Source organism: Malus sylvestris, chromosome 10, assembly GCF_916048215.2.
Source record: "Malus sylvestris chromosome 10, drMalSylv7.2, whole genome shotgun sequence".
NCBI lineage: Eukaryota > Viridiplantae > Streptophyta > Magnoliopsida > Rosales > Rosaceae > Malus > Malus sylvestris.
In genome coordinates, this window is record NC_062269.1 from 32,013,212 (window position 1) to 32,029,161 (window position 15,950).

Sequence of the window (15,950 nt, forward strand, 5' to 3'; positions counted from 1 at the left end):
GTACTTAGTAACCCTTGCAAGCTTGCCCTCGCAACCAAGTAATCCTTAGCAGAGGTTTGGGGACGGAGGGAAAGACTTAGCGTAGACCTTGTTACCCTTGCCCTAGCTACCAGCAAGCCCGTCTTCATCTTGCTGCCACCAGCGTTGATGGTCGAATTGGTCACCAACGGAGGGATCAAAGGGGAAAATGAAGCAGGCCAAATGATATGCCTATCGGACCGATTTGCAGAATATTTAATTCTTCATTTAATGGAGTTTGCCCAGAGAAAGTGAGAAATGGAGAAGCTGAAAAATAAAAATTCAAATTCAAAATAATTGTGGGTCGTAGGATATGAGTTTTACGGTTCGAATGGATTGATCCCCACGGCGTCTGGCAAGGATCCTGGTCCAAGAACAAGTATCTTCAATCATCATTAAACCCTATATACATTAATATAACGGTTAATCTCAGTTTACTATCCTAAAATTTCTTTGTTTTCAACATTTGGTATATAAAGCATTTTTATCCTAGAGTAATACATAAAGTTATAATTTTGGGAAACTTTCATACATCCGTTAAGATTGCTATTAAATTTGCCATTAACTGATGATGTGGCATCCACATGAACAATGACTGGGTGTCATGTGGATATTAAAAAATAATTTAAAAAATTAAAAAATAATATAAAAAATTAAAAAAATATAAATTTAGGCTTCTTCTGCCTCACCCCTTCCGATCCCTCCTTCATTCTCTCCCCTGCACTTACCCTTCCCCCTCATTTTTTGACTCCACCCACTTCATTTCTCATTCTCTTTTATCCTTTGTCCTGTCTTCTTCCACTGCTCTGTATTATTCGCTACACCCACATGTCAATCCACTCTCATACACCCTCAAACCCTAGCCAATAGCAATCAGACATGTACCTCTCGGAGAAACCCTACGTCGTTGACTTATACAAGGGATGAGGACTATACCAAGAAATGGAGACAGGATGATGATGGAGGTGACAGCGGTGAATGGGAGAGCGCCACCTCACCACCAAAATCAAAACGAACGAGAGCAGCAGCAGAGCAGCGGTGGTGAGGGGAGGGAGCATGAATTATGTGTGGTTGTGAGCAGCAGAGCAGGAGGCAATCCAGGCGGTGCCACCGGGCAGAAGAAACGAGCAGAGATGTGGGTACATGAGGAGATCCGGAGCCTAATAGGGTTTAGGAGAGATGTGGACTTGGAGGAAGCCATTGATGGATAGACATGTGGGAGGGAGAAAGAGAAAGAGAAATGGAGTGGGTGGAGTCGAAGAAGGAGGGCGAAGGCTGGGTGTAAAGGAGAAAATGGAGGGGGGTCGGAAGGGGTGAAGGAGAAGACACCCAAATTATATATATATATATATATATATATATATATATAATATCCACGTGGCGCCCAGTCATTGTCCATGTGGATGCCACATCATCAGTTAACGGCAAATTTAATAGCAACCTTAACGGATGTATGAAAGTATCCCAAAATTATAACTTTATGTACCACTCTAGGATGAAAAAAACTTCTTGTACCAAATGTTGAAAACCAAGAAACTTAAGGGTAGTAAACTGAGATTAACCCTTAATATAATTATTTATGATGGTTTAATACTATACATTGAATAAGGTGAGTCACTATTTATGTTTCAATGATAGTTGCCTAGATAAAACCTTGCTTGGAAAACCCAGTGAGGAAAAACCTAAGTGAAGGAAAAAATTTGGGCACCACGATTATGAAATATTAATATGGTGTTGGACAGGAATAATGTTGCCTCGCTAAAACCTTGATAGGAAAAGAGCACAACGAGCTTATATGTCCATTGTAGCATACTGTCAAAGACTCCCTGATCAATAACTTCGCTAGATAAGTGACTCCCCTGATGATTGTAGCCTTGATTCAATTGGTCACCATTGTCAAGTTTGAAGTAATGTGAATTCGGTCTTCGAGAAATTAAACTTGAGTAGAACTTGACATGGGGAAATGCAGAACTTTATCAGAAGTTGACAACATCCATTTGTGTTCTTGCAACAAATAAATACAAAATTAAATTTAGGATTTAAAATAAACTATAAGTAGTATAAACTCCATGGCAACTATAAACCATATATACAAATAGCCTTGTAAGCTCTTCAAGAGTCATAAACTCTTAGCTCTTAGGGTATGCTGCAACAATATAATTTAGTTCAAACTAACCAAAATACTCGTTGAGGACCAAATTGAGTTGTGTTGGCTGACACCTGGAAGGTGATGAAGCCATAAAGTATAGTGATGTGGAAAATATGAATAAATTTGAACCTAAAATTGCCTAAAGACCAGAGTGCGCTATGAGCAGGAATGAACCCATTTCACACGCGATGTCAGGACATAAGTAAAGTACAGTGATGTGGGTAAGGATCATACCCTCAGAGGTAGCCACCTAGACTGAGATTTGCCAATAGTCCTCGTCGATACGAACTTTCAGCCACTAAAACCTAGAGGGGCGAAAAACAGAAAACGTGAGTGGGCAAAAACAAAGCCTTTTAAAACCATTTCTTTTTCCAAAAATAATAACCCCTCACCGTAAAACCTGTATAATTTTCCAGAAAATAATAAAATATACATATATAAAAATCAGGCTTAAGAGTAGTGAAAACCAAGATTTGTGCCATGTCAAGTATCTCAATAATAAATATGTAAGCCAGGTGATGTAAATCAATATAAAATGATATATCAACCAGAGTCACCTAATGGAGCCTGTACGGCTGAATCTACAGCTCATAACCAATTCCTGCACACGAGTCGGAACCACCTAATGTGGTCTGTATGACAGGCTGGGTGTAAATAGATACGTTCAAGTGCTATGATCACGTGAAGGCTGTGCGAAGTATCGCAAGTCACCTACGAGTCGGAACCACCTAATGTGGTCTGTATGACAGGTTGGCACCTGCCTTGGATCCAAGGTGAGCGTGTGGCGCGGGAGGTGAACGATCACGTGAAGGCTAGGCCCTGGCCTCGGGAGGAGTACTAACACTGGGGTGTAGGATAATGAGCTCTAAATGCATTTATTTATAACCATACACAATGCAACCACTATCATCATCTAGTACTCACCTGATGCTTACCTGGGCTCCGCCGCGTCATGCGATATCATGCATACAAATACAAATGCACATACTAAAATGAAATGCAGGTATGACATGACACTTAAAGATATACAATTATTTAAAATAGTTTCTGGGAAAACGTAAAACATATATATGTATATATAGACCAAAAGCCCACTCACCTGGAGTCCGCACTACAACTCCCTAGCACAAACATCAAGACGTCACGAACAATCGGCGCTTAGAACAATTATCAAATCATGCCTTAGAATTCTTATCAATAGAATACGTAACTTACATATCCTATTCGGGAAGATCCGTACGTCGGATTCCAGATCCGTAAGTTTCTAATATCCTCAAATATTACGTACTATATCGTATCAAGATTTGGTGACAATCCAATAGTCGAATCGTCGATTCATATAATTGTCAAGTAACACACCTTAATCAAACTAGATTCACAATACTTAAATCACATCACATGGTTATCAAATCTGAGATCAGGATATCAATTTAGTGTAAAATAGCATCGGCGGCCCATTGGCCACGCGCCACCGCAGTTGGTGGTCGGCCACCCAGACTCGTCGGAAAATTCAACTATTTTAAAAAATTACCAAATTTTACAGGAATGAAGATCTCAATTAGTGGAGCAACTTTTATACCTGTGACTAAGGCCAATTTGTCTGGGAAATGTCCCAATTTCGTCCAAACCCATCGAAAACCCTATAAAGGGTGCTTCTTAATTCGTCCTCATATCGACTCCAACGCTCCAACAAATGATTGGGTATTCTTCCTGGACTTAAGATAAGTATGTTGATGGTGGAAATTGCACGAAATCATTTCAGGAATGGCGGATTCACTGTCGTGTGTGCCCTCGAAGCCGATGGCTTCAATCTTCATGAATCAAGGTCCAATTCCTTCGATTTTGGAGTGAAACATGAAGAATGAAGGTTGTTGAGTCGGTTCTAGATGATGGATAGCCACAATTTGTTGGAAAAACTGAAGAAAACCGAAACGAACCGCTGGAATTAGCCCCAGGTCAAAACCGGGTCGCGCGAGTTGGCTAGGTGTAACTGGGTCAAGTGTGATCCGGTGCATCCCCTTTCTCTCTTTTCCCCTCCTATCTTTTCTCCCCCATTGGTCACTTCCTTTTTCCTTCTTTTCCTCATTGGCCGGTTCCCCCCTTCTTTCCCTCCTTTATATTTCATCTCCACCGCCCAACTTTTCTTTCTTTAAATCCAGGCCACACACGTGGCTCTCCAGATTAAGCTCCAAAAATCTGGAGCTTTCTAGAAAATAACCAATTTACTAAAATGCCCCCGACTTTAAACGTTAATATTTCCTTTGTTATAACTCCAAATCACGATTCGTTTGCGCCCACGCGTCCGTAGTGACGAGTACTACGAGGATATGCCAAGAAAATGAATCTTACATAACTAGACAAGGTAGTCAACAAAAGTCAACACATTTGCCTTGAAGGGCATTTTCGAAAATTCACTTTATAAAATCGTAATAATTGGGGACGGGTCGTTACAAGTAAGCAGTCTTCACATGCTATGAGTCTCACCTTCAAAATAACAATATACTTATAGAAATGTGGTTGCACTTAAAATAGTAGACTATGTCTCTACTAATAAGCGTTATGCGATAGTAAATTTATCTCACTTTGTGACATACACCCAAAATTAATTTTTGGAGTTAAAACTATAGGTTCCTTTATTCCACGTTTTTCAATGGCTCTTAAAAATGGAATTTGCCTCTTTCCAATTTGGTGAACACTTTACTTTGTTGACATTAATGGTAACACATGATTAAATAGCTCTTGATGATATGATAAGTAGCTACTATTATCAAATTATCAATTATCATCAATTCGTGATCTAAAACAATTTCTATATGCAGGCGCATATGTAATTTATAAGTATCATATTGTTTGGGTATTGTTCTCCTTAAGGGCGTCCATTGTCACTTGTAATACAAACATTTCAAGATGAATTATTTAGAGCATTCAAGATAAATTCTTTAGAGAATTCATCATAAACTCTTATGGAGCATTATTTTCAATCATGCTTAACTTTATTAACCTTCACTTTTGAGGATTTCAAAGTTGGAAACCTATATATCTGTCATGCCTTAGGCATGGAACAAAGTAATATACATCATTTATGAGACAAGAGCAGATGTATCAACATAGATTCACGATGTTCTTAAAACTATCATTTCTCCCCTAACGATGAGACAATTTAGTTAAAATTCGCAAAAACACGGTAAATACGAGCATAACTAAATCGACTCAAATCCCAATATTAATTGACAAAACCACCTTTGTGTTCACAATTACTTGTTGATTGGAAAATTTGCCTCAACCGAATTGATCATGATGATCCACATGCTCAAAATGCATCTCCAAAGCAAAAATTAGCAATGAATAAAATGCTTAAGGCTTTTGTTAAGCCATGAGAAGTTTTGTGCTCAAAATTAATCCCAATTTGACATGAAATATTCTTCGAAATTCGAGAAATTGCGGTACAATAACTATCAAATAATATTATGAATGTGGTAGCAAGAATCTGCTATCTTCAATCTTGACGAAGCCACACGCGCCCAACTTTTTTTTTTTGGTCATTGGATCTTCAATGCCTAAGTCAGTAACTCAGAAAAGAGTCGAAATTTTAAGGCTTGTATGCGTAGCGTAAAGCTTACCAGTGGATGGTGGAGATGACGTATTTATGGGAGGTGGCCGAATGGACGAAGAAGGAATGATTCCAAGATATTAATTAGGAGATAAAATCATAGAATTATCATGTAAGTATTCTTAATTGATAGTGATGAGGATTCCTTACTTGTTTGAGTTGTTCTTCAATCAGGAATGTATTAACTATAGGATTTAGGATTTGGTGATTAATTATATCTTTAATACTTTTGACTTTTCCATACCGTGACCAGATGAGCTTGATGGTGTCATAGGCAACTGCTCGAGCCTCCAAGGAAGTTGAGCTGTGCATGCGAATATTTGAGAGCCCTGTCCATTTAATGAGGGCAAATATTGTCGTCTTCGAGAGAAAGTTCACGTGTCGTCTTCTGAATTTTTGGGATTATTTTTTACTCCACAATGACCATCTTATAGGTACACCTAGGTCAAATGGTACACAATTAGATGGTGAATAAGCTCACAAATATGCTTTTAAATCTTGAGAAGAAAATGGGGATTCAAAGTCAATTTTGACTTACATTGTCTGAGGACCAATTTTCTGTACAAGCAATCCTTGCAAGGACGTGCACAGGGCACTATATTGAGGCCTACAAAATATGACCGTACAAATTTGTAATTATCCTACACATCATTGTGGATGTTGAATAGCCAAGATAATCATGCCATGATTTGTTAATGAACTTCTGGTTCATGACAAACATACACTACTTCTTTTGAATGTGTGATACAACTTGTAAGAGAACGTAGAAGCTTTTTTCTCGAAAAAATGAATTGAACAGATTAACATATAATTCAATATAAAAATAAATGAACTCAATGAACGAATGCATATTAATTAATATAAGAAAATTGAAATCATCATAATAAAATGCTGAAAAATTAAATGAAATAAAATGAAAAGCCAAGCTATTGGGAGATAACTCAACTGTTAATTGCTTGCAAGCCCAAGGTGGGATATAAAACTCATCAACTAGAATGGAATTTATACGTCAAATTGGTTATATCCACCGAGTTAAAATTCGTGGGAGAGTTGTAAAATTGTCTCCAACATTTTTCCTTTTCTTTTGATCAAAGACTTGGTAAAAATACACCAAATGTTTTGGTGTAAAGCAGTCATGCTCGATACCTAATTACATAACCATAAACGTACCAAAAGTTAGTTTGCGTTGTTTATGTAATTAAGCCAAGAAATTTCAGGCTTTCAATTATATAGAATCATTGAACTCTAGGTTTTAATTCAATACTTTATCACTGGGATGTGGAATTTCATTACTAGAAATTACAAAATAATTTTGCAACAATTTCGGGGAAAAGAATACTCAATACAATCCACTAAATCCCATAAGTCCGTATTCTCATTTGGTTATTGATGCAATGAGCTATAGGCTCTAGCAATTGCATAACTATGAACTTTGTACTCATATGAGGCTATAGGCCCTTCAATCATCATGTGATGAGAACTAAGGTCCGGATCTGACTATTTGACGAGAATAAAGGGACTGCATGTCCTCATCTCTTGTAAATTCATCATCACTACGTTATTAATTGGTGTTATATTACAATTAACTAAATTGAAACCACGCTTAGTGAATACATGAATACTAACATAAGCTGATGATGCAATAAAGATATGTCATTCATGATGCAAGCCGCAACGATATTAATCTCACCCTTTTTGTTCCGTATATCTGCCATGAAACGAATAAGCACACATGCCCTTGTGGAATAATGGATCTGTAAGAAGAAAACAATATCATATATGTTAGAAAGGACATTCGGCAGTAAAGTTTATTAAAATAAACTAATTGGAATTTGTAGTTGAAGCATATATAATCCTGTTCTTGTATAACGTGCTGATGATTTTGCCGTATTCATTTCATTTCCTTGTCTCTTTATTTTGGTGCTAAAATTAAGAGTGTTATTGTGCTGATAATGTGTTGGAAATAAAGTATGAAGTAAAAGACAATCGAGAGAGATAAGAAATTAAGGAGAGAATTATCAATAAGCCATCTTTATATAGGGCATCAAATACATGAGTGGTAACCCAAAAGGCTTTCTACATTAATATGATTGTTTATGATGCTTTACTAACATACATTGAGTAAGAATGGCCGTTATTTATGTTTCACAACAATCTCTTCCCAAATCTTCACCTGACAATAATTGCTGCGCCGGCCACTTAATAAAAACTTCAAAAATTGCTATTGTTACAATTTGTACCATCATTTATATCATCTCTCTATTAGAGAGATGTGAGACCCACATGTGTTGATGAGTTCTACCTCTATTAGAAAGCTGGTATAAATAGATAGTAAGTGCAGCATGTTAATTAAGGAAAGAAGAAATACTTGTGCTGGACGACTTCTCATTGCTCCCTCAACTTTCCCAGCCAACAAAACTCATACAACAAGGGCAACATCTTTTTGAAGAATGAGATTCCGACCGAGAGAAGCACGTGCAAGCAGCTCCTTATTGCTTTCAATTGTGGCCATGTCTTCTTCATTAAAAGTTAAGGACACTTCAACACCATCTCCATCTCGCACATCCATCAGCACAATCAAATTCTTGCCTTCGAGACTCTGATTCACCCACTATGGCTTTCCCCATCCAAAATCGGCTGCGTAGAAGGGAAACCTGCACCAACTCCTGCAGGTATAGATTTCTATATCATCCCTCTGTAAGAGGTCCCCATACTCTTTCAAGGACTCACATGCATCCCCGGTAACTTTATTAGCATATTTTACTTTTAACTCCTCAATGCCTTTCCTCAACTTACCAACTAAGCTTTGAAGGTCAAGACCCATGACTTCACTTTCTCCGGCCTTTGCTATAAACTTCCCCACAAGATTTCCCAATAAATTTTCTGCCGAGGGCCGCACCAACAAGTTTCGCATGCTCACCGTGCGACACCAAGCAGATGGCCTTATTGACCTGAATTTTGATTTTGATGCTTCCATGGCGCATTTCCAAATGAGAGCGGATACTACTTCAATGCGTGTAGGATTTGGTTCAGTAGCACTGGCGGACTTGGACTTGAGTGCAGCAATCTTTGAAGCGTCAAACAAATATCTGCTTGTTATACACTTTTCTTTAGGAAATTCCAAGGTCGGTTGAGGTGCATTGAGAATATCTTGTGGTGGAAAAAGAGAAGCTGCGACCCAAATTCTGCTGGAAGAACTAACTGGTGATCAGTACGGGGCCTACTGGTCAAGTCAAGTGCAATTTCAGCCCATCTTTTGATGAATGTGCTGATTGTAGACGCTTCCGCGACCTTATGCGCAATACTGACTCCAATTGCCATTCCACCGCATTAGAAGAAATTGGCCTGGACTAGTAGAAGATAGCCTGTGACTGCTTGTCTGGATGCCATATCAGCTGGAAGCAATTGTTTTACCATCCCAATATCTGCTTTGTCCAAAATCTTGGATATGGGACAGTTGACTTGGGCTTCAAGAAATGCAACACCATGGTCATTGCAACAGATTGAATCATTATAGTGGAACTTTCCTGCGAAGGGATAGAAGTGTGTGAGTATTTCAGATAATGATGTCTTAAGGATTTTCGATCTTTCAGCTGCTAAAGATCGGTGATTGGTATTATTGTTGGGATAGAAGAGAAGGAAGGGGACATAAATATCAGGAATAAGCTGATAAAAAACAGAGAGGTTGGTTGTTTTGAGGTAGTGAGGAGTTGGAGAGGATGGTCTGATTGCTTCCTTGTGAATGACTTCTACCTTCATCTCTGAACCCATCATTTCTCTGCACTTGAGTTGGGGATAATGGTGTGAATATTTGTACGACAGCAACTCTGCGCAAAGTGCCAAAGTCTATAGTGGTCTACTAGATCCCGTTTATTGTCCAAACCTATTTTAAGGTATCCACAATATTATACAGAACAGTTAGCCAATAATTGAGAAACAATATATTGTTAATGTTCACAAAGAGAGCGACTTTGGACCAATAACTATATGCAAAGACAGATTCATTGTTCATCTACCACTATTTTCCTGTATGAAAGATTCATTGTTAATCCACTACTATTTTCCTGTATAATAAAGATGTTAAGGTAACCCGGGTTCTGCAGCTTGTGATAGCATATTCCGAGGATTTCTTGGGTTATTTTATTAGTGGTTTTCTCATAGGCTGTATCATCATATGTACTTTATCTTTTTGTGTAGCTTCATGTTGTAATTGTTTCTCTGGAGTCGGATCATATGGGTTTCTGTTTCTCTCATATATGTCAGGAAGGAAAGACAATTGCCGACAAATTAGCGAAGTTAGGGTTGCTCTGCAGTTGTCAATTTAGGATCTCGAAATCGGGGTTGTCCAAAATGTCTAATATTATTTGACTTGGGCTTCAAGAAAAGCAGCCCCGTAGTCATTGCCGTCGATTGAAACGTTGTATTTGAATTTTCCAGCGAAGGGATAGAATTGAGTGAGGGCTTCAGATAATGATGTTTTTAGAAGGTTGGATGTTTTGGCAAAGAACGGTGATCAGCATTGACCTCATCACTAGAGCTGGGATAGAAGAGAAGTAGAGGGCACAAAATTCAGGTTGAAACTGATCGAACTTGTTAAGTGGGGAGGAGTTGGAGAGGATGGTTTAATTGTTTCCTTTTGAATGATTTCAACCTTCATCTCTGAAGCCATCTTTTAAACGACTTCCCACGTGTTATATTCAAGTTTCTTTAACTGTCATGTCAACAAACATATTGACAGCTCTTGTTACAGCAAATTAAGTAGACCATATGCCGCCGGCGGAAAGAGCATCAAGGAATATATGATTAGATTTCACTTGACTCTTGTTTGTATTTCAACTTATACTGAAATTATTTGATACGTTGTTTGGAATACTATGCCACCTCCTAGATTACAAAATTTTCCACTCAAAAGTTCGTTTTTGTCTTGTTAGATCAACTGGGACCTCTGATTATTGTGTAGAAGTTAGCTAACTAAACAGTAATGAGAAATTAGCCTTTATAATTTCATAAACAATAGGATTTCGTTTTTAGTTATCTATCTCAGACCTGAAATAAAGATTCGTTTAATTATTGAACTGTGAAATATACTGTTTAGGGTACGGCTGTGAATGGATTGGTTGGTATGGTTTTAGGCCAACGCCGAAACCACTTGTTATACTTTTTTGCTTCTCCTTCTTATGCTGTCTATTTATTGGATCATCGTTAGATGATTAAATCATTTTGGATAGTTATCTTTTTGTTAAGAGTAACTTTAAATTGTGATCTAAAAGAGTGTTGCTAACGAAACCACGTGCTGGCCGACATCCGAGGATGACGCAAGCTATTTAATGAATGCATATGCTGAGAACATGTAAAACATGCATATAAATTTTGCACGTAACTACACAAAGAAATAATCAAATATAAGTCTTACAAAAATGTAATAATAATATTCAACTGCCAATAAAGAATCTAATGATAATGCATGACATGTTCAAAGTATACAACTAATCCAGAGTACAAGCGGAAGGTAAAATAGAGAGGTGCTATTACAATAGATGTCAAAGCAGAGAGGATGGTATGATATCACTAGTAGGGGAATTCCTCGTAGCGCGGATCGTAAGCCTCGTTCCTATGTTCTAAGGGGTGCAAAACAAAAATAAGTGGACCAAGTTGATATATATATATATATATATATATATATATATATATAATATTGAAACAGTTATCAACATACTAACCCCCAAAGTTTTATGAAAACTAATAGCATAATATATGATAGGTTTCTCTGAAAACCCTAGCATGCCATAAACCCTTTCATAAAACATATATTGTATAGTGTGCTAAATAGTGGTATCATAATCGACCCGAAGGCCCTTCATCACTTGACCCGTAGGCCTAATATATAAATCTTCATTCGACCCGTAGGCCCCTACATCACCCGACTCGCAGGCCAATATAATATTTCCTAACCCCTAGGCCCCTACATCACCTGACCAAAGCCAATATAAGTATCGTGGCACGTAGGCAGAACAGTGACCACTAGATGCACCCAAAACATTGAATATAATCTTTCCAAACATACGTACATATATCTCAAAACATCTTCATAGCATATAGTCATCCATCATATATGATACAAAGAAGTGTAAAAACACGTTCATAAATAGTATATAGTCATCCATCATATATACTACAAAGAACATAAGTTTGATAAAGTATGGTATTCCAAAATATTCTCAGTAAAGCATGATAATTATAAAGTGTAAATGTAATTTACTCATAATATGTAACCCTTAAATAATGATTTTCATGTATACACTTCTAACATTAAAATATGCATTTTAGAAGGGGTTCACTCATAGATACTCCATCGTCGAAGAGCCGTACGAAATAGGAATGATGGATTCGCCACTAATAATTGCACCTAAGCACATAAAGGGTCCAATTAATAAAACTATACTCAAACGATTGAATTTCAAAAAACAAACGTCAAAAACGGATTCAAAACGTCAAAAAACATAAATGGGGACCTCGTGTACCCCCACAAGCTACCCCACACACCCTCACGCCCCGCCGCAAAGTGGCAGCTCCGGCAAGTCGTCAGCACCGCCATAGACGGTGGGATGTGTGCTCCACGTGTGGGCATTGGCAGGCACCCACGCGCAAGCTTATGTGCGATTGGGCTCAGGGTTTAGACCGGGTTTAGGCTTGGGCTTGGGATCTTAGGCTTGGGCTTAGGTTCCTTGGGCTGATGGCCCAAGCTACGCACGGCCCATAGGCCTGGGGTCAAAGGGTTTTGGGTTTCATAAATGGGTTGGGCTCCATTGGGCCTTGGGCTTGAAAGCCCGGCCTAATGGTCTTTGGGTTTCAGAAAATAAATAAATAAATAATTTAAATGGGTTTAGGTTTAATGGGTCTAAGGCCCAAAGGCCTGAGGTTCTAAAGAGCTTTGGGCTTGAAAGCCCGGCCCGAGTTTTAATCGTGGGTCGTCGGACCCAATCGAAAGAAAAGGTCGGATTCCGGCCGGAAAACTCCTCCTAGCTCCGTTCGAGCTCGATTTGTAACCCTAGGGTATGATCTAAGTACCAAAATGAAGATAAAGACAAAATGGAGTGTTTGGTACCTTTCTCACACATTGAAGTAGCTGGAGATGGTTGGATTCTTGCTTGAAACCCACGGGTTCACCTAAGGTTCTCACTGTTCCACAAAGATGGAAGAGAGAGAGAATGCTACCAAATGGTGAATGTGGTGGTGTCATCGTCGGTGGTTTTCCTTGGGTGTCAGGGTGTCTAGGTGTGTGTGGGTGTCGATCAGGAACGGAAAAGGGATAAGGTTCCGAAAGAGAGAAAAAGAGAGAGTGAGAGAGAATGAGAGTTGATTCGAGGAGAACAGAGAAAATGAGAATGAGATAAGGGAGTGCCACGTGGCAAATAGAGAGATGAGGAAAATCTAGAAAGGGGATCTAGATTAGGTAGAAAGTAGGGGGTTAATTTCGTAATTTCATTAATTTTTTTTAATAAAAATTATACAATTGGGGATGGGTTTTACAATCTACCCCCTTAAAAGAACTTCATCCCCGAAATTACAACCTTAAACAAATAAATACGGATACTAATTCCTCATCAGTTCCTCCGTTTCCTATGTCGCTTCCTCGACGGCATGGTTTCTCCACAGCACTTTCACCAACGGAATGACTTTGTTCCTTAAAGTCTTATCCGGTCGGTCAATGATAGCCACTGGTTCCTCGTCATAACTCGCATCCTGATTCACTTCCAATGGTTCTGGCTGAATGACGTGTGAGGGATCTGATACATATTTCCGAAGCATGGAAACATGAAATACGATGTGAATCTGCAACAACTTCGGCGGTAGCTCCAGTATATAAGCAATTGCACCAATTCTCTCTGTGATCTGGTAGGGACCAACATATCGAGGGCTCAATTTCCCTCGTTTACCAAATCGAACCATCCCCTTCCAGGGAGACAACTTCAAGAAGAAAAAGTCACCAGTCTTATACCCTCGATCCCTAAAATGTCGGTCTGCTATGCTCTTCTGTCAATCTTGTGCTACCTTCAGGTTCCTCTTTCAACTGGTTGTTATTATTAGTAGTGTCAACAATTTATGGCCCCACTAGCACCCGTTCACCAACCTTTGTCCAACACAGCAGTGTCTGGCATGCCTTCCTATACAGTGCCTCAAAAGGTGCAATGCCGATACTGGAGTGGTAGTTGTTGTTGTAGGCAAACTCAACCAATGGCAAATAACTATCCCAGCTACCCTTCCACTGGAGAATAGACATTCTCAACATGTCCTCCAAGGTCTGAATCGTACTCTCCGATTGACCATCGGTCTGTGGATAATAGGCAATGATGTACAACAACTAAGTATCCATGGCAACATTAAAAGCTTTCCAAAACCTGTGAAGATGAATCTTGGATCTCTGTCTGACACGATAGTGACAGGTACACCATAAAGCTTGACGATATTATCAATGAATAGTTTAGCCAACTTCTCTAGTGAGTAGGTTTGTCGAACATGTAGGAAGTGAGCAGTCTTGGTAAGTCGGTCTACAATCACCCAAATGCCGTCAAACATCGATTGCCTCTTCGGCAAACCATACACGAAATCCATGGTGACGTCTTCCCACAAACAGCGTATTTCCCATCACTAAGGCTCTATCTCTCCAGATTTTCAAATCTTGTCTCGACCCATCCAATACCTATTTCTTTAGGTCTGCACAAATCAGATCAAGTTCTTGGGCTTCCCTAACGATATCCACTAGGACAGGCGTAACCTGGAAGTGTACTGACAATGCTCCTTGTGAATTTGACATCACTGAAATGCTGGTTTCCTGCAGAGAAAACAGTAACAGCACATAGATAGCTTGAAGGGAGGCAAGCTGTCCGTGGGATCTCCTGCTAAGTGCATCCACTACTATATTAGCATGTCCAAGATGATACTTGATAGTGCAGTCATAATCACTAATGAGCTTCATCCATTTTCTTTGTCTCAAATTCAGTTCTTTCTGAGTGAAGACATGTTTCAGGCTCTTATGATCAATGAAGATGCGGCACTTCTCACTATTTAAATAATGCCACTAGATCTTTAGAGCAAAGACCACTGCTCTGAGTTTCATATCATGAATGGGGTAGTTTCTCTCGTGATTATTGAGCTGTCTGGAAGCATAGGCAATGACTTTCCCAAGCTGCATCAGTACATAACCCAACCCTAACAAGGATGTATCAGTATAAATCTCGAACAGAGCAAGGATAGGAGCCTGAGTAAAACGCCGCTTAAGCTCTTGGAAACTTTGTGCACAATCATCACCCTACTCGAATTTGACCCCCTTCCAAGTCAACTTAGTAAGAGGCAGGGTGAGGTGATAGCTGAGAAATCTTGCACAAAGCATCGATAATAGCCTACCAGCCCAATGAAGCTCCTTACTTCAGTAACATTCCTCGATTGCTCTCATGTAGACACTGTCGAAACCTTCAGATGGTCCACATTAATTCCCTCAACAGATACCACATGTTCGAGGAAACTGATCTGGTTCAGCCAAAATTGACACTTACTGAACTTTGCATACAGTTGATGATTTCTCAACATCTCTAACACCAACCTCAAATGCTTCATGTGCTCAGCATTACTTTTGGAGTAAATCAGGATGTCATCAATGAACACAATCATAAACCGATCCAGATACGGTCTAAAGACTCTGTTCATCAAATCCATGAGTGCTACAAGAGCATTTGTTAACCTAAAAAGCATGGCACGGAACTCATAGTGTCCATACCTAGTGCAGAAAGCCGTCTTGGCACATCTTCATCCCGGATTAGTAGTTGGTGATAACCCGAATGAAGGTCGATCTTAGAAAACACCTAAGCACCATTCAGCTGGTCAAACAGATCATTAATCCAAGGCAGGGGATAACGGTTCTTCACTGTCACCCGATTGAGCTGCCTGTAGTTGATGCAAAGTCTTATCGACCCATCATTCTTTTTGACAAATAACACAGGAGCACCCCAGGAAGACATGATGCGCTGGATGTAGGGGTGGGTTGGAAAAACTAAAAATAAAAAAAAAACGGACCGAAAACCGAACTGAGACCTAAAAAAATCGAACCGAAACTGTCAAACCGAATCTGGTTGGTTCTGTTTCGGTTTTTGAGGTCTAGAAACTGGACCGAACCGA

General features: G+C 39.2%; 1 pseudogene; it reads right to left on the minus strand.

The window, feature by feature from the left end:
* Positions 1-8,196: 8,196 nt before the first annotated feature.
* Positions 8,197-9,551, minus strand: LOC126584470 (stemmadenine O-acetyltransferase-like; annotated as a pseudogene).
* Between the last annotated feature and the right edge of the window lie 6,399 nt (positions 9,552-15,950).